The following is a 26,089-nucleotide window of genomic DNA, read 5'->3' on the forward strand; positions in this document are numbered from 1 at the left end:
ATGAACACAAAATTTTCTTAACAAACAATAAAACATAAGTTGGTCTTAACGCTATAGATCTGACCTCCCATCTATTCCTTATTTCAATTTCATATTACTTATTGCCAATACACACTTTTATCATAATTTAACTTTTTCTTAATATATCTTAACTCTTATGCCTAACTTGCAACTATTACTGAAGTTCCTCAAATGCTGCAACAGAGTTTAAACTACTGTAATTATATTTCAAATATTCTTTGAAAACCTCCCATTTTGAAACAAACTCCTGTTTTGGTTTATTCTTTATTTTTTCTGATAGATCAGCTAATCGTGCTTGTGTTTTTCTTTGGTTTCCATTACGTTAAAAAATGCAGATGTGAATGATGCACCCTTCCTGGCACTAATTTAAATATTGTAACTCATTCTCAGAAATGTGTAATGACCTTTCCCATTCAGAAAGGTTTTGCTATTGGTAACAGTTCATTGGGGGGGGGGGATGAGAAAGGGGTGGAAGATACTTCCTTGTTTGCTCAGTTGATACATCTGGCAGATTCAGCCTATCATTTCCCAACCATTTTGTAAAACGTTGTGGTTGCAGACAAAGGTCAGCAGCTATTACTGTTAACCATTATAGTGATGAATGTGTATTTTTATTTGCATCTCATTAAAATGGTGTTCAGAAGCATTTACCCTATACTAGATGACAACGTAGCATGACATGCTTTATTTCAGGGGCATATGTGGAGCCTGGTTTGAATTATAAGTAAGGATGTTATAAATTTTCTGCTGCATCCAGCATTGTTGATTCATCTGCCCCTAGTAAAAAATGGCATTATGGAAATAGCTTGGTCATGACTGGCACAGATTCTGTAAGAGAGGAATTTCCCTTGCTCTTAATAGGTGTGCAGAACAGAGAATCTTGGCTAGGATCCGAAAGCGTGATCAAATTCCAAACCCTAACCATCATTATCATCATAATAATTTATTTATACCCCACCTACCTGGCTGGGTTTCCCCAGCCACTCTGAGTGGCTCCCAACAGAATATTAAAAACACGATTGTCAGGGAATCAGGAGCAGGAGCACTGGGGAGAGAGGATTGGGAGAGCAAAGGGGAAGAATCCGAGGGCAGCGTAGGGGAGTATGACAGTGGCCCGAGAGATTCCATGAGCTTCTCCAGTGAATCAGAAGATTCCCAGAAGGGGGCGCCGATGGTCAGGGCAAGGGGGGTCCCAGGGGGGACGCACCAGAAACAAGGAGCCAGAGGGGAACCCCAAAGCAGCAGTGGAGGATCGGGACCAGTTTCCCCACCAGAGCGTAGTGGGGGGGAAGAGTCACATGTGTCAGGGGCAGTGCCTCCTCCAGAGAGGGAGTCAGGGCTGACCACGCCTCCAACGGAGGGGAGGTCAGTTGCAGCTAGCCCCCCCCCGAAGGGGGAAGCAGTGACAGCAGCAGTGGAACGGTCAGGAGGAAAGCTGCTGGCTGGGCGCGCGCGCCAAGTTCAAATGTGCAGGCGCACGGAACAGCAGGAGACCCGGATGGGGAACCAGCTCCTAAAGCCCGCCGGAGGGAGGGAGAAGGCTCAGGGGAATCAGCGGGAGAAGAGGCTAGAAAGGGCGGAACCCCGGCGGGCAGGCGGACCCAGAGGAGGAAGGAGCAGCGGAGAAGGTGGAGCAAGGCTAGAATCTTAAATTGGTGTCAAGGGGGAGGAGACTCAGACGGAGCATCAGTGGTCTGACACTTAAGACGTGGAGCTGCGCGCTGCGGCTCTGGAAGTGAATCTGAACTTCAATAAAGACTTTTATACTTAACAACGAAGCAGCGTTGGTCCTTTGTGAGCTGGGACCTAGGGTAGCTCTGACAACGATAAAACATCAAACATTAAAAACTTCCCTAATCAGGGCTGCCTTCAGATGTCCTCTAAAAGTCAGATAGTTGTTTATTTCCTTGACATCTGATGGGAGGGCGTTCCACAGAGCAGGCACCACTACCGAGAAGGCCCTCTGCCTGGTTCCCTGTAACCTCGCAGTGAGGGAACCACCAGAAGGCCCTCGGAGCTGGACATCAGTGTCCAGGAATTTGGGGTTCTCCTGCTCAAACAGCAGCTCTCTATCAGACAACCACCTTTGGAAGTGTGGAAATTTCCAAAGCAGTTCACAGTATAGCATGGGGTAGGGTTGGGCGATCCCTGGTTTTCAACATTGTGATATATCGCAATGTCTGAAATAAGGATGGAGCTATGCAGAGACATTGACAAGCTCAATGCTTTTCCCACATCGTGATTTTTGCTGCTGGCTGCTCCTGTGATTTGTTCCTGCGTGAGGCAGGGGAGAGCTAAGCTGGCAGAGTTCACAAGGGCTGCAGGAATTGAGAGAAGCATTGGCCACCTTCACGGTTCTTCCCACATTCTGATTTTTGCATAGCACACACACACCATGACTTGTGATATATTGCCAGGTCAAAAATTATGAAACCGATATCATAATATGGACTTCAAACCGGTTCTGGATGATATATCGATACAGTCAAACCTTGGTTCCTGAACGGCTTAGTTGCCAAACGAATTGGCTCCTGAACGCCGCAAACCCGGAATGAAGTATTCTGGTTTACAAACGTTTTTTCGGAAGCCAAACGTCTGACACGGCTTCCGCTTGAGTGCAGGAAGCTCCTGCAGCCAATCGAAAGCCACACCTTGGTTTCTGAACGGTTTTGGGAGTCAAACGGACACCTGGAATGGATTAAGTTCGAGAACCAAAGTACCACTGTATATCGCCCAGCCCTAGTGGTGCATGAGAAGAAATGCTGTTCAGTTAAAAGAGACAAATCAAGAAATTCACTCGACATACCCAAGCACTCCACAGTTAGCTTTCTGGATCCTGATGCCTGACTGGTTAATTTCATCCATCACAGAGCAACTTCAACTTAGCCAGAGTAGAGCTTCAGTGATATGAAGGGTCACACCAGGCACTAACTTTTCCACAATTATTAAATGCATTATATTGGGTGAATCTAATTATATCTCTATGTCGCCCTTCTCCAACCTTGCGGCCTCTAGATGTTTTAGACCACAATCCCCAACACTCCCTTCCAAAACAGCCAATGACCAGGGATGGTGGAAGTTGTAGTCCAAACATTTTGAGAGGCACCATGGCATGCTTATTCGCCCTCCCCCTGGAAGCATGCCAGGATTAGTGTATATGACAGTAATGCCATGTGTCAAACACCAAATGTACATAATATCTTCTCCTGTCCACTGGGATAGTTTCCTTAAAAATGTGTAGCATTACATATTCTCTCTTAAGTGGCTCATGCAGAGATTATTAAAGCACAAATTAGAAATATACCCTTTGAAAACATCCTCCAGAAATAAATTGTATACATATGTAATGTTATATCTATCATATCAAAGTCATAATTTGGGAGAGGGAGGTGAGGAGGTGGGGGAGCAAGAAGAGATGCATTTAAACTAAATTCCTGCTGTTCCAGATTATCTGAAATGACCTGAGATGTAGTTCAGAAATGGATTGAATAGGATGCTGTGTATTTTGGCTCAGTGCTTAGAAGCAAATGCTTCGATAGTGGTGAAAAGCTAGAAGGGGAGATTAAAAAAAAATTCTGCTCTTTACCAGTTACCCCTGCAGCAGTTTACCATTCAACAGCAGATAAATAGCTCTTCTGAATCCTGCAGGCTAGAGTTCATTAGTTAAACAAACAGATGTGGAAGAATTCAATTCTAGTGTCTGGACTTCTGCTCAACACCCTGAAGACTATATGGAAATAAGTAGGGAAATTATCCTTTAATGTGACACTCAGAAGCGCTACCCGAAGGCATAATTGTCTTACCAGTGATTCTGCTGTTGTCTTTTCAGTGTACAAAGACACCTGGAGATGCATAAATACTCGTCGGTTTGAATCCACAGCTGCCTTTTGATTGTAAACTAGACACTCTTGCTTCAGAGTCACACCATACATTTGAAGCACATGGCTTCCCACAAAGACTCTTGGGAACTGTAGTCTGTGAAGGGTGCTGGGAATTGTAGCTCAGCGAGGAACAAACTACAGTTCCCAGAATTCTTTGTGGGGAAACCATGAATTTTATATGTGCACCATTTGGATGTGATGGTGGACTTGCAAACTCGACTTTCTGAAATTTGAGCTCTTCATTTGATTGTTGATTATTTAAAGGATAACATATTTCATTTCATTTCACTTTTCATTTGTAGGAAGTTGGGTTATTGAACCTCTACTTGACCTGAACAGAAACTCATTGAGTCCCTTTATTTATCTGTTATAGTTGAGTCTGATCTGCACTGGTTAAACTTCCTGTTTAGATGACAGTATGGCTTAAGTGGTAAAGCATTTCCCTACATTGGAACAACTTGTACCAATTTATTTAGGATAAAGTTTGGGTGTTGTTTGTTTGTATTTGTTGGGGGGGGGTTGTTGGTGTTGTTGCAGATGGTTTTTTGTATCTTTATTTTAAATATTGTGATATACAGTGGTACCTCGGGTTAAGTACTTAATTCGTTCCAGAGGTCCATTCTTAACCTGAAACTGTTCTTAACCTGAAGCACCACTTTAGCTAATGGGGCCTCCTGCTGCTGCTGCGCCGCCGGAGCCCGATTTCTGTTCTCATCCTGAAGCAAAGTTCTTAACCTGAAGCACTATATCTGGATTAGCAGAGTCTGTAACCTAAAGCGTATGTAACCTGAGGTACCACTGTATGTGGAAATTATTCAGGTTGGTTGTGTATTTTTCGATGTTGTATTTATTGCTTATTACTACTATGTTGTAGTCAGTGTTTTTTTTCTGGAGGGACGCAAGGGTACGCATACCCCTAAACATTTTATGAATCTAATTTTGGCCTCATTGAGGGGCAGTATTTCAATATGAGTAGGGAGAGTACCCCTAAACACTTTTTTTAGAAAAAAAAGCACTGGTTGTAGTCATGTATTTTTTCATATTGTAAGCTGCCTCGGGCATGCTTTGAACTGTGGAAAGGTTGTATGCATGTATGTATTGAGTCTAGCTGTTTAATTTATTTTTAAGTTATCTAAGGTATCTGGACCAATTTGGCAAGTATTGCCTGTGTTCTATCAGCTATTCATTTTTACTGACAGACCAGCTACTTGCTTCAGGTCTTCCAATACTTTATCATTCTGACCTTTCCAGATGACTTGCATTATAGGAAATTCAGGTGTCTTCCCTCAAGGAAGTAGTTGTATTGCAAAGACGTTATACTGGAAATGTGGCAGAACTGATTCATGTAAAATGCAGCGGTCCTGCTGCGATGGTTTGTGATGTTTGAATTGCAGTGGCATAAATGAACTACTTAAGAGGAATGTAAATTTAGTGGTTAATGTGCATAACAACTGGACAGTATGCACATTCACCAGGCTTAGTCAATGTGCAGAATCTCCAACAGGCCTTGGGGAAATGTGTATCCAGGAAGCGGAGATGTCCCCCCCCCCCAAAAAAAGCTCAGACAACAGCAACAACTTTTGGGAATATGGCAACCCTAGAAATGTGCATATAGTAACTGAACTTTGTAGTAGGAGCTTTGTAGTAGGCAGAGCTAAACTTTCTTGGTTGGTTAAATCTCTCCCCCCCCCCCCGCCACAATTCTGATGACTGACCTCAGGTGGGAAAACAAGTGGAAAAACTAGTGTCTACTCACAGTAAGCCTGTTCTTCCATGCAGCAAAACTACCTAACAATTTTATGAGAATGGGACATTGTGCCATTGTCAGGCCTAAAACTAATACACAGTGAAGAATACCATTTGGTGTGGTTTGAAAAGAAGACTGTCACTTGGAGAGGCCCCTTTCTCATCCCTGAATATTGCTGCTGCTTTCCAAATACTTTTCTTCTTTAAAGATTGCTGGTCTTGACTGGCATGTGTGTCTTCAAACTGCATACAATTCATCCATCCGTTGTGCATGTATATTGTCCTTTTCTGTCTCTGCTATAGCATGTGGGGTGTGTGGGTGGGTGTATAAAAAGGTAAAGGTACCCCTGCCCATACGGGCCAGTCTTGCCAGACTCTAGGGTTGTGCGCTCATCTCACTCTATAGGCCGGGAGCCAGCGCTGTCCACAGACACTTCCGGGTCACGTGGCCAGCGTGACAAGCTGCATCTGGCGAGCCAGCGCAGCACACGGAACGCCGTTTACCTTCCCGCTGGTAAGCGGTCCCTATTTATCTACTTGCACCCGAAGGTGCTTTCGAACTGCTAGGTTGGCAGGCGCTGGGACCGAGCGACGGGAGCGCACCCCGCCGCGGGGATTCGAACCGCTGACCTTTCGATCGGCAAGTCCTAGGTGCTGAGGCTTTTACCCACAGCGCCACGGGTGGGTGTATACACCCCCCCAATAAACCAAATAATAGGTGCAATGGAAATATCTTTCCTGGCCTCAGTATGGTGATTCCAGGTGGCTCCCCCCTCCAATATTCTACTGTTCTTTCGGGCAATTATGCAACTTCTTGCTGCTGCTTTGTGAAGCCTTCAGCTTATCAGTGATGCTCCTGGTGGAGAGCCATAATTAAACATCCCTAAAGGGATTTCTTTCAGATATTCAAAACATTCAGCCTAGGATAGCAGCTCCCATGGAGTTACACTGGGTTGTTTTCATGCTTTCTGTCAAAATGTGCTTTTTGAAAAATATAAAGCAGTTATTTAGCTGTTCCGTACAGAGTCTGGTAGTAGCAATGGCGCTACATTCTTCCAGAGATGATTGCAGCGACTGTGTGATCATATGAAAGACAAGCAGCTCCATAGATAAGGCTGCATGTTTATTTTAACAAAAAATAAAAAATAAAAACCCCAACCCCCAACATGACAGATCTGATTAAAACAAAAGTGGTGGCCTCTGGAGACTCACCCTGACTTTGTTTTCCCTTCAGGAATATGATTGTCACCATTACTGCTATGTGACAAATTGCAGTGTCGATTTATGAAACAGCAAGTTTCTGCTCCCTTCCTTAATTCTAGGTACCTTTGTTCTAGTCACTATTATTAACTAAATCATTTGCTAAACTTAGCCAACTCACTTTCCTTTACTGTGTCCTTGAGTAACCTCAGCAGTAAACTGTGAATTGTAGTCCTTTTCATTTCTCCTTAGATCTGTGCATGAAAAGAATGATAGGAAGAGTTGTGCTCTGTTCCACTTTCAGATTTCAATTTCATAAATGTCTGCCAGCTTTACTCCCTTAACAACCTTTCCTTGACATTTTTTTGGTAGGTGAATTGGGGGCAGATTCCTCCTAAGAAATTTCTGAGATCTAGGAGCCATCTTTTCTCAAATGTTGTTTTGAATAAGAGATGAGGAAAAAATATATTTCTTCTGGCACCTGCACTTTTCCGTGGAAAGGCTAATCTGGAATGAAATTCTGTTGGATTCATCAATATTCATTGGGTATTTACTTCTGCCAAAGGCATTTGTTGGATTTATTGATTTAATAAATGCTGTTAATGACCAAGTGAAGCATGTAGGCTCCTGAGAATCATCCATTTTTATATAGACACCTACTCATGAATGGGTCCAGATATTAGTCCAGTTCAAACAGTTATTGGCTAAACATTCTGTTGTTTCTGTCTTTTAAAGATCCTGTTTATGTAGTGAGACTCTAGGTTTATAATCAGTTTCTCTCTCTCTTCCTCTCTCTCTCTCTCTCTCTCTTATACATCACCATACCCAACATTTCTCCGATGAAAATAGGGATGTCCTATTCTGCTTCACTGACTATGCAAAAGCATTTGACTGTGTCGACCACAGCAAACTATGGCAAGTTCTTAAAGAAATGGGAGTGCCTGATCACCTCATCTGTCTCCTGAGAAATCTCTATATGGGACAAGAAGCTACAGTTAGAACTGGATATGGAACAACTGATTGGTTCAAAATTGGGAAAGGAGTACGACAAGGCTGTATATTGTCTCCGTGCTTATTTAACTTATATGCAGAATTCATCATGCGAAAGGCTGGACTGGATGAATCCCAAGCTGGTATTAAGATTGCCAAAAGAAATATCAACAACCTCAGTTATGCAGCTGACACAACCTTAACGGCAGAAAGTGAGGAGGAATTAAAGAACCTTTAAAGAGGGTAAAAGAGGAGAGCACAAAATATGGTCAGAAGCTCAACATCAAAAAAACTAAGATCATGGCCACTGGTCCCATCAATCTCCTGGCAAACAGAAGGGGAAGGAATGGAGGCAGTGAGAGATTTTACTTTATTGGGTTCCATGATCACTGCAGATGGTGACAGCAGTCACGAAATAAAAAGACGTCCGTATAGTTAAAGCTATGGTTTTCCCAGTAGCGATGTATGGAAGTGAGAGCTGGACCATAAAGAAGGCTGATTGCCGAAGAATTGATGCTTTTGAATTATGGTGCTGGAGAAGACTCTTGAGAGTCCCATGGACTGCAAGAAGATCAAACCTATCCATTCTTAAGGAAATCAGCCCTGAGTGCTCACTGGAAGGATAGATCCTGAAGCTGAGGCTCCAATACTTTGGCCACCTCATGAGAAGAGAAGACTCCCTGGAAAAGACCCTGATGTTGGGAAAGATTGATGGCACAAGGAGAAGGGGACGACAGAGGACGAGATGGCTGGACAGTGTTCTCGAAGTTACCAGCATGAGTTTGACCAAACTGTGGGAGGCAGTGGAAGACAGGAGTGTCTGGCGTGCTCTGGTCCATGGGGTCATGAAGAGTCAGATATGGCTAAACGACTAAACAACAACATTCCATAATAATAACAATTTTATTATTTATACCTCACCCATCTGACTGGGCTGCCCCAGCCACTCTGGGCGGCTTCTGACATATATAGAAACATAATAAAACATTAAACATTAAATAACGTTCCTATATAAGGCTGCCTTTGGATGTCTTCTAAAGGTTGTATAGTTACTTCTCCCCTTGGCTCGGGAGTCACATAACTCCATACCCTCTAACATTTCTCTGCTCAAACTAGGGACGTCCTAAGGAAAAACGGGACATTCTGGGATCAAATCAGAAACTGGGACAGCTTCTATAAATCCAGGACTGTCCTTGGAAAATAGGGGCACTTGGAGGATTGCTGTGTGTGCCAGTCCACTGCCTCGCCCCATGTACTAGATCTGTGGCAAGTGACCCTTGAAATGGTCCTTCATTGTACATAATAATAAGGCTTGATTTTTACGGAATAGCTGTAATGAGATCCTAGGAGTTGTCAAAACCATAATCATTTAATGCACAACTTGTTGCTTGTTACCATCTGCGTAAATGCCTTTCGCTTCCATGAGCCTCACTGCCCATTTTCTCTCGAACATCAGCTTCCGTGTTTAGTAGTGCCTTATTGAAAGTCGGGGAAGCTGGCAGCTTCCTTAGAGCTCTCTGTGTACAGAAACTCATAAAGAGAATGAATTATGGATAGTGACACCCTTGCGGAATACAAAGAGATCAGAGGAGGAAGGGAAAGAACAGGGCCGGAGAAGATGGCAGCAGGAGGCATGTAGACACAGCCTCGAAGAAAGGAAAGGTGATAAACGATGCATGGTTTTAAGGTCTGAGTGACAGCGCTATGCTACGTTCAAGCATATCACAGGAAGAAATGTAGTTGCAGTTGATTTTTGCAGGGAAGTATGTGGAGTATCTTGACGTAAACATTGCTGTGAACCTTGACGCCTATCCTTTCCATTGGTGATATTCGTTGATTGTTTAAACCTTGCTTGACTTTGAAAATGAATATAACATGTGTTGTTGAAGTTTCTGGTGTGTTATTCAGTTACTGGTAGTGCTCACCATAATGAACATTTTATAAAGGCTGCAATATTCAAGTTCCAGTTGCAGCAGTGCAGATGGCTTGTCTGAGGTCTTGTCCTGATCCGTCAGATAAGAAGCTGCTTCCCACGCAGAAATGCTTGAGGTTCAACCCGCCCCTCCCCCCAGAGCCCATGCTTAATGCTAATAGTTTCTTGGGTACGATAATGTGCACACTAATGACCTACAGCAAAAGACTACGGCTTTAAATGGCTGAACAAAAATTTTAGCTCGGCTTTCAGACAGTGTGATTTCGCCGGAGGGTATTTTTCTAATGAACAAGCCAAACAAATTGCTATTCAGACAGAGTAGCAAGAGGTCGCAAAATGCGGTGCTCTTGCTTGAAAATCTGAGAGGAGCTCTGGCAGTAACAGAAACAGCAAAGGTGGCGGCAGAGGTGTTTGTGTGCGTGTCCTGTCACTGCCCAATTGGGCACAGCTTAAAATATGGAAAATATCTGCTGAGTGACCCCATGTGGACTTATAGGCGGGTTGATGTACACAGGCATGTAAAATCAGTGTAGGATGTGGCAAGAATGCAGAATTCAGCCTCCAGAGTATCTCGGTGCGCTCTCTCTCTCTCTCTCTCTTTTTTAAAGCATGCTTCTATGTAGCTTTGAAGATTTCCTCAAAAGGAACCTCAGGTGTTAGTGGCAATATGGTTTCTGGTGGTTTAGGTCCTTCATAGTCACCCTGGGAATTTACTGGAAGCGTGGGTATAAATTCTGAATAATAATCCTGGTGCTCGCTTGCCATCCCCAGGCAGCTGGAACGGAATGCACATGGCCAGCTGGCCACTGGGGGAATTCCCCCTGGCCGCCTGGGTAGCTGGCCCAAGTCCCCCTGTTGCATTACAAATTGGGCAGTGAGTGGCCTCTTCCAGAAGGTGTGCCTCACCAGCTGAAAGGGCATTGGCTCCTCACATGCCCAGGCAGCCAGCAAGGTATAAATTCCTAATGATAATCTCCCTTTAATGTATCTATGCTAGTCCATCATTACATAGCTCCTTTTGGAGGATTTGTAGCACCACGTCGCAATTCCGGATTTGCATAAAGTCAGAGTTCCGGCCCCATCGGAAGGGAAAGGGTGTGAAGGTGAAAATGGAGAACTGCAGTTTTAAAAGAGTATATATTTAAGCAGATGGATAAATGAGTAAATTAAGTTAATTTCGAATATGCGGGGGGGGGGGATAAAAAAAAAAGGAACCGCAGAATGAGGGGGAAGGAAGTCGAGTTTTGAAATGTTCAAATGATTGTAAAATTACTGAAATGTATAAAACTGAAAATCATTAACAACAGCAGCAGCAGCAACAACAACAAACCTTTTAGTCCTAAAAAGAAAGGAAAGGAAAGGAAAGGAAAGGAGAGGAAAGAGGAAAGAGGAAAGAGGAAAAAGGAAAAAGGGAGAAAGAGAGAAAGAAGTGCAAAGAGGGTTGCAAGAAGCAGGGCCTATTTTCAACCAGAACTCACTAGAACGCCATTCCAGCACCTCTCCAATGGGTGCCATTGCCATTATAAGAGAACAAGGGAGGCATTCATGGTGAGTTATGGCACCTTTTTTTCTAGGAAAAAAAATAGCACAGGAGAAGTAACAAGTAGAATTCATGAAAAGAGGTGAAGGAGAAAGTGGGCTTCAGAAGAGAAGGGGATGGTGGCTTCATAACTGGACAGAATGTGAAAAGGGTGCCTAGTAGTTGCTGTGGGGAAGGGGGGAGGAATAGATGCAGGGGGTTACCATGATGGTGTCAGGAGTTCAGCCTACACTCGAGTAGAACCCTGGCATGCCGATTGGCATGTTCTCTCCCTCCTGGTCGATCATTCGGGAGCTTCAAAAGCTTTCTTCTGCCTGAACATCACAGTGACCGATGCCAACAGACACCGGCACACTTAGGGATCCGCAGAGTCTTCGCAGCATTGCATGACAGACCTCAGCAACTCAGCATTTTGGCTAATCTACTTTATTTACATATAAACGGAGCACTGCAACATGGCTTCCTCTCTCTCTAGCATCAGACAGCAAAGAGAAAAAGAACAAAGGACAATAGTCCCATTTCACGGAACATAGTAACACAAACATCCTGTCTCTGTCACTTCCCAGTCTGTGGAGTCAAAACATACACTGTCATGTGATAGACAAAAATCCCACGACTGCAATCACGCCTCAGGAATTCTAACATTTGGTTGTCTGTATGCAAGGGGTGCTGCAGAATAGGAGATGAGAGAAGAGGGCATCAGCATGGGGGTGAAGGTGAAAACGGGTGCAAAATGGTTCTGCAGAACAGGGAAGCTGGGGTGATTTCTTGAAATAGAATGTCTTGTGGCTGGTGCAGTTGGCAAGTTGGTGGCTGACTGAACAGGGGGGCAGAGCCCCACAAGTAATAATAATAATAATAATAATAATAATAATAATAATAGCACTAACATCTTTCATTGCAGCTGGTGATGTGATTTTATCCATTTCTAAGCTTTCTGGTCACTTTGAAGAGCTGCAAGGGCAGAGCAGTGGGGAAAATCCGCATGTGACTTTCAGTTGACACAACCTACCTTTGTCTTTAGATCTGCAGGGAATTAAAATAGACCTTGAGCTAAGGTTCACTGTGTAAGGTTTATACTTCCGTTGTTGTGTATTTCCAAAATGCTTCCAAGATTTATTTAAAAATCAGCAATGAGGAGGGGAGGGCAGTTCCCTGTACAGAGCAAGTGAATGATGGAGAATAAATTAAATTCCTCCTTAAAATAGAGGTGCTGTGATAGCTGCAATGCACCTTGAGTGAAAATCAAGAAGGGTGTTCTCCGGGGACAAATGAAAATAAATCTAGTTTCAGGCAATAAAAATAAAGAAAGGGAAGTCCTAAACTCTTACCCAGGCACACTATGTGGTCTAACACCATCTTGTAAATTGTGCAACGTAGGAAACTCAGCTAAAGCATCCACAAGAGATAGCCATCCAAACTCTGCTTAGAAATCTCCAAGGAAGGGGAGTCAGGAGCCTTCTGAGAGAGGTCCATCTTCCATGTACAGTGGTACCTCGGGTTACAGGACTCTTCAGGTTACAGACGCTTCAGGTTACAGACTTCGCTAACCCAGAAATAGTACCTCAGTTTAAGAACCTTGCTTCAGGATGAGAACAGAAATCGTGCGGCGGCAGCGGGAGGCCCCATTAGTTAAAGTGGTACCTCAGGTTAAGAACAGTTTCAGGTTAAGAACAGACCTCCAGAATGAATTAAGTTCTTAACCCGAGGTACCACTGTACAGTCATACCTCCGCAAATGTCCACCCCCTTGATCGTCCATTTCGGCGGACGTCTGTGGCAAACCCAGAAGTACCGGAACAGGTTACTTCAGGGTTTGCCGCTTTGCGCATGCACAGATGGTTGGACAGTGTTCTCGAAGCTACTAGCATGAGTTTGACCAAACTGCGGGAGGCAGTGGAAGACAGGAGTGCCTGGCGTGCTCTGGTCCATGGGGTCATGAAGAGTCGGACACGACTAAACGACTAAACATAAAAAAGGTACCCCTGACCTTTGGGTCCAATCGTGGATGACTCTGGGGTTGCGGCACTCATCTTGCTTTACTGGCCGAGGGAGCCGACGTTTGTCCGCAGACAGTTTTTCCAGGTCATGTGGCCAGCAGTGCATGGAAACGCTGTTTACCTTCCTGCCGGAGCGGTACCTATTTGTCTACTTGCACTTTGACGTGCTTTCAAACTGCTAGGTGGGCAGGAGCTGGACCGAGCAATGGGAGCTCACCCTGTCACAGGGATTCAAACCGCCGACCTTCTGATCGGCAAGCTCTAGGCTCAGTGGCTTAGACTACAGCGATAAGTCATGTTATTATCCTTTGTTTTGAGAAAAGCAATTTTTACCCATGTTTCGATAAGAACCACACTTCCTTAGATGTAACCTCTTTTTTTCCTGAATGTGAAAACAGATATCTCTCCCCAGATACGTAAGTCTTGGCTTACCCAGTTATATTTCTGTTAGGAAATGCTCAGCACATAAATGTTGAATGCTTTACCATTCCAAAACTTAGCCAACAAATATTTTGAAAACTGGTTTGTTTGTTTATTTTTTTTTAAATCTGACATTCTATTAAATTGCACTGAGATTTCAACAAAGGCTTTAAAACCAATGAATGGGTTGTGTTTTGTGATCCTGCCTATACATCAGCATTTTGTGGTGCAATTTTGATCCATGACTAATTTCCAACATGCTCAGGGAAAATGCCAATTAACTTGCTTAATTGCTTCTATTACACCATAGACATTTGATTCATTCAGCACTTTCTTCTTGGCCTCCAATTTATCAGCGCTGATTTTCAGAGTTAGTACTAATTTGTGGCTGTGCTTATGATGAACCAGAACCTCAGGTCTTCTCTGAAACAGTGCTGTTACACAGCTCAGAAGTTAACACCACAAAACTATAAGAATATGACTTATCTGCTTGAGATTCCAACATCAGACTTGCTGAGAAATAGCTACAGAAAAGCTATTATAATCTGCTGTCCCCGTTATTGCAAAATAAAGTAAACAGAAGAAGACAAGTCAATTGCTATGGAGTAAAGGAACGTAACGATAGCTGATGCATCAAAGTGCAACTTTTATGAATGGACTGAGCTCCTGGTGGCAACTGTACCTTGAAGCCTGAATCTAGGCAGAGTATTCATTTGGGGTCCTTATAAGGAAAGATGTAGGAATGAACCCGTATCCCGTTGCTATGATAAAAGACCTCAACCTCACTCTGCACTGTTTCATTATTCTTTTCAAATACAAACACTCTGTTTCCACTGAAGTGAGAGGATTTATGAACCCATAAACCTCTTGATGAGAAGCAGAGAGAGAAGATTGATTTCTACCAGTAATAGGCCTTACGGGTTACATAACAAAACAACAAAAACAAACCAATAACCAATATTCTTTATTAAATATCTAGCCCATACTGCCTCATAAAGGCACCCAGGGCAGCGAAAAACAAAGCAGCAAAAATAATACAGCAAAAGACCCTTAAACACATTAAGAAAATTTAAAAATGTCTGAAAACATTTAAAAACAAGGACATACATTCACAACTAAGAATGTCAAGGTTGCCGGGAACAACCTTGGTGAACAGGAATGTTTTGAAAATCCTCCTGAATGTCAATAATGAACCCACCTCACCAGTGAGGGCGCTCTGCAGCCATGGAGATGCCACTGAGAAGGCTCTGTCACAGGTCCTGTTCAGCACCTAATAGGCAGCACCCATGTTAATGGGAGATGAACATGGAAATGAACAGGAGGCTTTGAATTAAATTTCGTTGGCAACGTGATTTAATTCCGCATCTTTCAGAGCATTTTTGGTTTTGTTCATAAGCATGATTACTTAATTGGAGACAGACCCCCCCATATAATGACTTGTATACACAAACAGTGCTCATTTCAGCAGCCTAGGACCCATGTATCTACGGGACTGCCTCTCCTGGTATGCCCTGCGGAGGACCTTAAGGTCCACAAATGACAACATTTTGGAGGTCCCAAGTCACAAGGTGGTTAGATTGGTCTCAACTAGGGCCAGGGCTTTTTCAGTACTGGCCTCGACTTGGTAGAACACTCCGTCACAAGAGACTAGGGCCCTGCGGGACTTGACATCTTTCCGCAGGGCCTGCGAGACAGAGCTGTTCCACCTGGCCTTTGGTTTGGACTCAGTCTGAGTCCAATGAGGCTGCATTTTAAATTGCATTTTAACCTGTATTTTAAATTGTTGTTTTTTCCCTTGTTATGTTTTTACTGTAATTTTACTGGTGTTAGCCGCCCTGAGCCTGGCTCTGGCTGGGGAGGGCGGGGTATAAATAATTTTATTATTATTATTATTATTATTATTATTATTATTATTATTATTACAAAACCTCCAAGGAAGGAGAGTCCATCGCTTTCTGAGGGAGTCCGTTCCACTGTCGTTTCGTTTTCTGAGAACAGCAGATATGATGACGTGAATTGGAAATCAGTAATCTTCCTTAGAAGCATGTGCTTGAAAGATAATGGCAACCTGTTTGAACAAGTATCAAAATCCATATGATATCCAAAGTGTTACACACCAAAATTACATTGATTGCAGACTTGCATGATCAAGTGCTCCAAAGCAATGCTGAAAGGATTATATTAGATGAGAAGGGGAGAGAGAGAGAGAGAGAGAGAGCGCAGTGCAAAGGTTTTGATAACCATACAGAATGGAATGTGAAACACTTGCCTGAAGTGTCTGCTTATTTTACTATAAATAACAGCAGCTTCAGTACAGTGCAGCAAAATGCTTAGAGAAAACTGAAAGGATAAGCAAGGGTTGCAGCCGGAAGGCAGGAAACATAATCTCCAGTTTGGAAAAGGTTCAAGGCCATGCATCCACCAGTTCACCACCATCACCCCTCATTTCATTGGCAAAGTTTGTATAGGGCAGGGGTAGTCAACCTTTTTATACCTACCGCCCACTAATGCATCTTTCTTGATGGTAAAATTTCCTTACCGCCCACCAGTGCTCGATGGAAGGAGGATTCAGTTTTTGCTGTAGAACCTCCTACTGCCCACCTAGAATCCTGAAACGCCCACTAGTGGGCGGTAGGGACCAGGTTGACAGCCCCTAGGGAGTCTGTAATTGAATTGGCCTCTATAGAGGTTTGACAAGATGTAGACTCCATTGATGTCCATAGTTCACATAGGGTTACCTTTGAACCTTTAACTGTTAACCAGAGATGATGTCAGTACAGAAGAGATAAATTTGCGCACCTGGGGCTTTCTGCCAGCTGGGTCATTCATGCAAGCTGAGAGATAGACAAATCCCGAGCAAGTCAGCTAGAAGCTGCTTCTGGGGGAAATGCTGAGTGCCTTCTGCTCACATTTGGGCTTCCAGTGGTGGCAGACAACTTTCTGAATGGGTGGGGATACATTTGGGGGGGGGGACCACCTCTCATTTCCCCAAGTAAACATGCACTAGTGGCCTTAAGATAAGCCACTATTTCTCAACCTCACCTGAGGGGTAAAGGAATGATCATACTGATGAAGTAATTTGTAGGATTGTTGTAACTAAAAATATGCTATAATGTATAATTTTTTTAAATTAAATTTGCGATCCCTGAGCCAAGGAGATAAGTAACTGTCAGGGAATCAGGAGCAGGAGCACTGGGGAGAGAGGAATTGGAGAGCGAAGGGGAAGAATCCGAGGGCAGCGTAGGGGACTATGACAGTGGCCCGAGAGATTCTATGAGCTTCTCCAGCGAATCAGAAGATTCCCAGAAGGGGGCTCCGATGGTCAGAGCAAGGGGGGTCCCAGGGGGGACGCACCAGAAACAAGGAGCCAGAGGGGAACCCCAAAGCAGCAGTGGAGGATCGGGACCAGTTTCCCCACCAGAGCGTAGTGGGGGGGAAGAGTCACATGTGTCAGGGCCAGCGTCTCCTCCGGAGGGGAGGGAGAGTGAGTCAGGGCTGACCACGCCTCCAACGGAGAGTGGGGGAATGGAGGGGAGGTCAGTTGCAGCTAGCCCCCCCGAAGGGGGAAGCAGTGACAGCAGCAGTGAAACGGTTAGGAGGAAAACTGCTGGCTGGGCGCGCGCGCCAAGTTCAAATGTACAGGCGCGGGGGACAGCAGGAGACCCGGATGGGGAACCAGCTCCTAAAGCCCGCCGGAGGGAGGGAGAAGGCTCAGGGGAATCAGCGTCAGAAGAGGCTAGGAAGGGCGAGACCCCGGCGGGCAGGTGGACCCAGAGGAGGAAGGAGCAGCGGAAAAGGTGGAGCAAGGCGAGGGTCTTAAATTGGTGTACAGGGGGAGGAGATTCAGAAGGGTCATCAGCGGTCTAAAGCTTGAGACGTGGGGCTGCGCGCTGCGGCTCTGGAAGTGAAACTGAACTTCAATAAAGACTTTTGTATTTAACAACAAAGCAGCATTGGTCCTTTGTGAGCTGGGACCTTGGGCAGCTCCGACAGTAACTATACAACCTTTAGAAGACAACTGAAGGCAGCCTTGTATAGGGAAGTTTTTAAATGTTTAATGTTTTATTATGTTTTTATAAATGTTGGAAGCTACCTCGTCAGACGGGCAGGATATGGTGGTGGTGGTGATGATGATGATGGAATAGGATGTCCCTATTTTCATCAGAGAAATGTTGCCGGGTATGTAACAAAATAGTTGCATGTGTCTTTCCCCCACAAGGATTTGAAGTGAGACATGGCATTTCTCTCAGGGCTGAGATGAAGTGTGGGTCTGGGTCTGAGGGCAGAGCGGCAGCGGTGGTGGGGACTCTTCCAATTTTACTATGAACCAGATCTGAAACTAGAGCTTGGTGTAGATTTTGCAAGATTGGATGGTATGATATAGGCAGCCTGGGGTGGATCTGCGCACAGGGGGCGGGGAAATGCTATAAATAAGTCAGAAATTAGATAGTAATAACAACAGAGGGAAAAAACCCTATGTAAAACTGTGTAGAAAAGTTTTCTGCTCTACAGCACCATCTGGTGTTGCATGTTTATAACCCATTCAAAACACTGTTTGTTTTTACTTATGTAACTGAGTTCCTAGACTGTTTCTCATTCTGTTTTTATTGTGAACAGTTGTTGCACCCATTAGCTACAGGTGGAAACAAACTTGAGATTATCCTACACTCTCTCATGTAGCTATGCACTGGAGCTATTCCCTCCCCACTATTTACCTCTGGATTAGCTCCCCCCCCCATGCAAGATTAAACCTTGTAGAATGTACCTCTGTTCACCACTACCATTTGCAGATTTCCCCTGATTTTATTTAATCACCAACCAAATGATCTTTGTAAAAGTTCACAGAAGCTCAGTCACTAAGAAGATGTTCTGAGGCTTTATTATTCCTTCTGGTTATTGAAGTTTTCCCATTTCTTTTATATATGCATGTAGCGCCTGGGAACTATTGCCAATGGGTCTCCTTAGTAAATAAATTATTGTGATTATTGACTTGCGAGTGAGAAATGCTGGCTGAATTTTTATTGATGGAATATTCATGGTAGGTGGCAATTTTAGCGCAGTTTGTGACTGGAATACAAATCAGAGCATTAGCATCCCATGCTCACTTCTGCCAGAAACCTCCTTCACAAACAAGCCTGGGTTTAAACGGCAGTTTGATGCTTCTAGGCGGGTGGAGGATGATGGTTTTATTATACTGTATAAAGTAATATGTTCATCAACTGCACCTCCCCACCAAATCTCCCTAAACAACCGTTCTTCTAGATTTCTTATGCAGATGGCAGCAAAAGATGATAAGACATGTGGCCATTGTGTGTGTACAGGGGGGTATTTTTCAATTTGCTGTACAAAACAGAATGTGCGCATGCAGCAAACTGGTTCTGAGCACTGACCTGTCACAAACTGAAAGTGTCAGTATTTCTGTGATGAGTATTAGGGATTTTCTCATGGAGATTGTGGGCATGCTAGCTGTTTGTATCAGTTCAGTATACCTGAAGGAGCGTCTCAACCCCCATTATTCTGTCCAGACACTGAGGTCCAGTGCCGAGGGCCTTCTGGTGGTTCCCTCGCTGCGAGAAGCCAAGTTAAGGGAACCAGGCAGAAGGCCATCTCGGTAGTGGCACCCGCCCTGTGGAACGCCCTTCCACCAGATGTCAAAGAGAAAAACAACTACCAGACTTTTAGAAGACATCTGAAGGCAGCGCTGTTTAGGGAAGCTTTTAATTTTAATAGGTCATTGTATTTTAGTGTTTTGTTGGAAACCACCAAGAGTGGCTGGGGAAACCCAGCCAGATGGGTGGGGTATAAATAATAAATTAGTAGTAGTAGTAGTAGTAGTAGTAGTAGTAGTAGCATTCACTGCATACTGATGTGCATGATGCCCTATGTATTTTTCAGGTCATGCATGGGGGATGTCACAGCTGATGGACTGAATAAATCCCGTCCCCTCAACAGTCTTAAGAAGTGGCTGAGAGTGCTTCATCATCCTGGATATTGACCATATTGGAGGTAGGGGTGGGCATTAAAGGCCAAAGAATCTGGAGGGGAAGACCACCTTACAGCTATAACTCATGTATAGCTTAAATTGCGGGAGGCCAACTTTTCAAGTCCGCAGAACCGGATTATCCTTGGCCATGATGCTCAGAAACAAGACACCAGTTCTGATCTCCTTGGCCAGAGCATCTCTAGGCTCATTGGCTTAAGAATCCAGCATCACTGCCAACCATTCTATTGTACTTCTTCAGCACTCCTCCCACTGTTGAAATGGAGAGAGGATAGTGATGATGATGACAACGACAACAACAGCGTATTATTTATATGCCACCAATATGTCTGGGTTGCCCCAGCCACTCTGCTTCTAACAAATTAAAACATCAAACATGGGGTCAGGATGCTGCCAGGGCTCCTGGCTGGTTGCCCAGGAAAGTACAAAGACAAGGGGAAGTTTCTTACCGTCCTTTTTTATTTCAACCTTTACAGAGAGAGGCTATAGAACCCAGCCTCTTGGATAATGGGGTTGTCCCGAGTGAATCCCAACACCCCATCTCTCCCACGTCCTCATTCGTCATCCTCATCACCTCCTCTATGGGTGCTGCTACGTGCCCTCTGTCTTTGAGCTCTTTGCTCACCCACTTTCAAGGCTCGTCGGGTTCTGGGAGATGGAAGGTCTGGAATGCTTTCGAATGACAACGTGTCAGCCTGGTGTTGCTCTGGCTCTCCCGCGATTTCCCAACTTCCCCCCTCATCTGCCTCTGAGCTGCCACGTCCCTCAAATCCCTGTTGTAAATCTATACTATCTTCCTTCTCCTCCTCCCTGGAAGGGTTAGGAAAACATCAAATGTTAGAAAACTTCCCTTCAGATGACCTCTAAAAGTCATATAGTTATTTATCTGTTTGACATCTGCGGGGAGGATGTTCCACAGGGATGACACAATTGCCGAGAAGGCCCTCTGCTTGGTTCCCTGTAACCTCACTTCTCTCAATGAGGGAACTGCCAGAATTTTATTATTTACACCCCGTGCCCGTCTGGCTGGGTTGCCCCAGCCACTCTGGGCAGCTTCCAATATATATATATATAAACATAATAAAACATCAAGCATTAAAAACTTCCCAATACAGGGCTGCCTTCAGCTGCCTTTACCACCTTGGCATCTGATGGGAGGACGTTCCACAGGGCGGGCGCCACCACCAAGAAGGCCCTCTGCCTGGTTCCCTGTGACTTCAGTTCTCGCAGTGAGGGAACTGCCAGAAGGCCCTTGGAGCCATACCCTCCAACATTTCTCCAATGAAAATAGGAACGCCATATTCTCTAATGATAATTTTACTCTTTATACCCCACACATCTTACTGGGTTGCCCCAGCCACTCTGGGCAGCTTCAAATATATATATAAACATAATAAAACATTAAACATTAAAAAAACCTTCCCCTTACAGGATTGTGTTCAGACAGCTGGGGTGTCAGATAACTTTATACCCTCCAACATTTCTCCAATGAAAATAGGGACATCCTAAGGAAAAGTGGGACATTCAGGGATCAAATCAGAAACTGTGATGGCTTCTCTGAATCAAGGACGTCCCTGGAAAATAGGGACACTTGGAGGGTCTGACTTCAATGTCCAGGCTGAACAATGGGGGTTGAGATGCTCCTTTAGGTGTACAGGGTCAACGCCATTTAGGGCTTTAAAGATCAGCACCAACACTTTGAATTGTGCTTGGATTGTGCTCCTTTAGCACCAGTGTTATATGGTCTCGGCGGCCGCTCCCAATCACCAGTCTAGCTGCTGCGTTCTGGATTAGATGTAGTTTCCGAGTCACCTTCAAAGGTAGCCCCACCCAGAGCGCATTGCAGTAGTCCAAGCAGGAGATAACCAGAGCATGTACCACTCATACCAGAGTAAGTACTACTCAGGCGAGACAGTCTGCAGACAAGTAGGGTCTCAGCCAGAGTACCAGATGGAGATGGCAGACAGCTGCCCTGGACACAGCTGCAGAGCCGTCTTTCCCATCAGGCTTAGTGGTGCGTTGTGCCAGGGTGCCGGCCTCTCAGGGATGCCCCAGCAAGTGGGGGAGCTGCTTGGCTTTGCCGGCGGCCTCCCCTTTCCATGCACGCCCGCCAGCTGTGTCCTGCCAACCATATGGCTGGCGGGTGTGCAGCTTGCCTCCCAAGCTTCCGCAGGAGGAGAGAGATCCCTGCAGAGGCTTAGGATGGAAGCTGCGCCCTGCCAACTATATGGCTGGCAGGCACATGGCTTCCTTCCCAAGCCTCTGCGGGGATTGCTCTCCCACAGCGGCATGGGGGAGAGTTGTGCCCCCCCATGGCTGGTAGTGTGTAGCTTCTGTTAGAATTCCTGCTTCGTGATTGCAGTCATGGGATTGTTGTCTTTGACATGACGGTATATGTTTTGACTCCACAGAGTGGGAAGTGACAGAGGCAGGATGTTTGTGTTACTGTGTTCCGTGAAGTGGGACTGTTATCCTTTGTTCTTTTTCTCTTTGCTGTCTGATGCTAGAGAGAGAGAGGGAGCCATGTTGCAGTGCTCCGTGTGTGTTTATATGTAAATAAAGTAGATTAGCCAAAATGCTGAGTTCTGTCACTCGAACTGCGCAGACTCCACAGATCCCTAAGTGTGCCGGTGTCTGTTGGCATCGGTTGCTGTGATATTCGGGCTGAAGAAAGCTTTTGAAGCTCCCGAACAATCGACCAGGAGGGAGAGAACATGCCAGTTGGGCATGTGTCTCTGCCAGGGTCCTACTCGAGTGTAGGCTGAGCTCCTGACAGCTTCGCCCCCCCATCCATGGTTATTTGGGGGCGCTCGGCGGATATTTGCACCCCGGCACCGCATCTGCCAAAGACGGCCCTGCACAGCTGCCTTGGGTAGTCTGCATCTGGATGGGGTACCATTTCTTGTTCCACCTTGGGCATCAACGTGTCATGGGCTGGCCCTGCTTCTCACTCAATATTGTTTTCAATCTCTTTTTCAAATAAAAGCCATTGGGGTGTTGGGGGAAGAATCTCCTTTGAATGGTAATCCAGTGGAACTGCGATAAAGTTCAGAGAATTACAAGTATCTTTAGTTTTATCGCTGAGGATCAAATAAGTTATATCTCTGGGTATACAGAGAGAAATGAGAGCTCAATTTCAAACTCAAAAGATATTAAATCATATTGAGAAGGGAAAAAAATATAAAAAGAAAAGATAATTTATTTGAGCAGAGACATTCTTTTTCCTTCAAATATGCCCTAGTGTAAAAGCTCTTCTTTTGAAGTAATTTAAAGTTAAAATTAGCAGTGACACACACCTTTGTCTTTAATCAGTGTTAAAACCTCAAAAATAAAAAGACAGCCAGATAGACAGGGGAAATAATTGTGTAACTGGAGAAAGACCCATTATCTGAAGTAATAATATGGTATTGGGATTTGACAAAGTTTGCATGACTTTAGGTAGGAATGATATAAAAGTATTGCTGCTTTGCAGTCTGCCTGAATGATGGACATCTGGAGGGCTAATGGGCTGGAGTTTTTCCCTCCCATTCAAAAGGAGCAAGTAAAGGTAAAAGTAAAGGACCCCTAGATGGTTAAGCCCAGTCAAAGGCGAGTGTGGAGTTGTGGCACTCATCTCACTTTCAGGCTAAGGGAGCCGGCGTTTGTCCGCAGACAGCTTTCCAGGTCATGTGGCCAGCATGACTAAACCGCTTCTGGCGCAATGGGAAACCGTGACGGAAAACAGAGCACACGGAAACGCTGTACACCTTCCTGCCACAGTGGTACCTATTTATCTACTTCCACTGGTGTTCTTTCGAACTGCTAGGTTGGCAGGAGCTGGGACAGAGCAATGGGATGCAGGTGGCGCTGTGGTCTCAAAAGGAGTGAACTCAAAAGGAACACAGTGATCAAGGAATCACAAATGCCTCAGGGCGTAATCCTGCACTCATCACCCACCAGCTGAGGGACGGAATCCCTCTCTCAGTGCCAGAAGAACACCAGATACACTGCCACCATAACAGGTACACAGGTGGAACTAAGCTGTGGCCATTGTGGCAGAGAGCTCCTCTCTGACAGCAGCATCGCTGCCACTGTCAGGAGAGTAGTGGCATGGCAGGGCTCTACCACACTGGCTGCTTCTGAGTGAAATGCCTCATTCACACCATCAGAATGGCTGGAAAGGGGTGGACTTATGTCTGGGGCTTGGCCCACACAAGGAAGGAAAACACTTACACTGTAACTCCTTCAAACAATGGCCAGACCCTAGTCAGTGGAGCAATTTCATTCAAGCTTCAGAACTGAGATTCGTTCAACCTTCAAATTCATTCAAGCTTTAGTGAAAGCATTTCCCTCCTCTTGACTTCTGTTTGTGTCTGTACTTCTTCCTGCTTGCCTCAGCCGTGTAAAAAGGTAAAGGGACCCCTGACCATTAGGTCCAGTCGTGGCCGACTCTGGGGTTGCAGCGCTCATCTCGCTTTATTGGCTGAGGGAGCCGGCGTACAGCTTCCGGGTCTTGTGGCCAGCATGACTAAGACGCTTCTGGCAAAACCAGAGCAGCGCACGGAAATGCCGTTTACCTTCCCGCCGGAGCGGTACCTATTTATCTACTTGCACTTTGACGTGCTTTCGAACTGCAAGGTTGGCAGGAGCTGGGACCGAGCAACGGGAGCTCACCCTGTCGCGGGGATTTGAACTGCCGACCTTCTGATTGACAAGTCCTAGGCTCTGTGGTTTAACCCACAGCGCCACCCGCATCCCTCCTCAGCTGTGCATGACCCCTCAAAAAACTTTCCTAGTGTAGGATATACCCTGGGATTCAAATCAGGGACTTTCAGTCTAGCATGTAATATATAAGCTGCCCCTCCAGGCAAGTCCTCCTTGTGTGCGGTTCATGTGCTTCTGGTGCCTAGGACTGGATTTTTGCAGTTGGAAGATGTTGCTTTGCTACATTCACAGCAGTGCAGCCCTGGAGCCCAAGGCACCTCTCCAAGCCAGTCTTCAGCCAGCCTGCCCAAGATGGATCTCTCCTTATTCTCCCCCCAAACCTATAACAGTTCTTTTACCCTCACTAATGATATCACCACCAGCCAGGGAAGGCCTGGTCCCTATAGACCACTTTCTAGATGTTAAGGATAATGGTTTAATTTCCTGAAATGGGAAAGTGTGCTTATGCTGAATTGCTGTGTATTTTTGGCATGGGGTTTTTCCTTTGGTAGTAGCTATCTCATGTGATTGGCTGACTGTGAGTCACATGAGAAAGGCATTCCATTCTGTTGTGACTGTTATTCAAGCAACTGTCGTTTTTAACTACTTTCTGCTCATGTGTGTGTGTGTGAGGGTGAGAGAGTGAGAGAGAGTGTGAGAGAATGGCTACTGAGAGAGGTTTCTCTGGATGCCGCTGAGGCAGTGTGTGTTGGCGTGGTCAGTTTGGGGTGAAGCAGAGGGAGGAAGATCCCTAAATGTTAATAGGGAGAAACCTGTGCTCTCTATAACGAACAAAGTGAATAAGCATGAGATTGTAGATACCCTATGTTCTTCTCAGTTATGTGTTTATGAAAGTAAAGTTGTTTTGAATATAAAGATTCTGGACACTGTATATCATCAAATTTTATTTTTATATATGTACACGACAATGGAAGCATCTCCAGCTAGTACCTTCTGTGTCAACTAGTCACTAGAACGCTTTAGACCTGCAAAGAGACAGTTAACAGACTTGCCTTGAGCTATTAACTTAGTAAAGAGACTGTGTTGACCACTTTAGCAGTCTCTTTTCAAACAAAACCTGTCTCACAGATAAAAACACAGAGGCCACACCTGGGGAAAGCTGTACTTAGGTCTAATGTTCATAGGTGCTGACTGACAATCTGAAGACTGCAAAACTGAGGACCCTTGGATTTTTCTGGCTGGACTCTATGTGCGTACAGTTGTTGGTTAAGAACGGACCTCTGGAACAAAGTACGGTAAGTTCATAACCAGAGGTACCACTGTATTCAGAAGCATATTGCCTCCCACCATAGAGCAGAGTATAGCCATTGTAGCTAGTAGCCCCTCCTAGCCTTAACTTCCATAAATATGTGTTATATTCTTATAAAGCCATCACTTTAAGTTGCTGGTCATCATTGCCTTTTGTGGGAATGGATTCCATAGTTTAACTATGCACTCGGTGATGAAGAATTTTTTTCACAAGGTGTTTGGCCCACACAAATTCCATTTACAAACTATGTAGGCAAAAATGCAAGTCTGTCTTTTATTTTTTGTTTAACAAGATGTCTGTACTGCTTAGTCTGTTCACTGAAGTCTCATTTTGATATAAAAGAATATCTACTAACCTCTCTTTGTAATGCTCTAATTAAGCCAAAGACCTTCATATTGATTGCTG

At 44.8% G+C, this 26,089-nt stretch overlaps 1 protein-coding gene across 1 annotated transcript in view; it reads left to right on the forward strand.

The window, feature by feature from the left end:
- MYRIP (myosin VIIA and Rab interacting protein) overlaps nucleotides 1-26,089 on the forward strand; it is a 260,265-nt gene that overhangs the window by 45,487 nt on the left and 188,689 nt on the right. Inside the window, exon 2 of the mRNA XM_083577737.1 lies at nucleotides 19,626-19,736. The gene's annotated coding sequence lies outside the window, so the exon portion shown is untranslated. The remainder of the gene's footprint in view (nucleotides 1-19,625; nucleotides 19,737-26,089) is intronic.

This window comes from Podarcis filfolensis, assembly GCF_964270895.1.
Source record: "Podarcis filfolensis genome assembly, chromosome: 12".
In the NCBI taxonomy this organism is placed as follows: Eukaryota; Metazoa; Chordata; class Lepidosauria; order Squamata; family Lacertidae; genus Podarcis; species Podarcis filfolensis.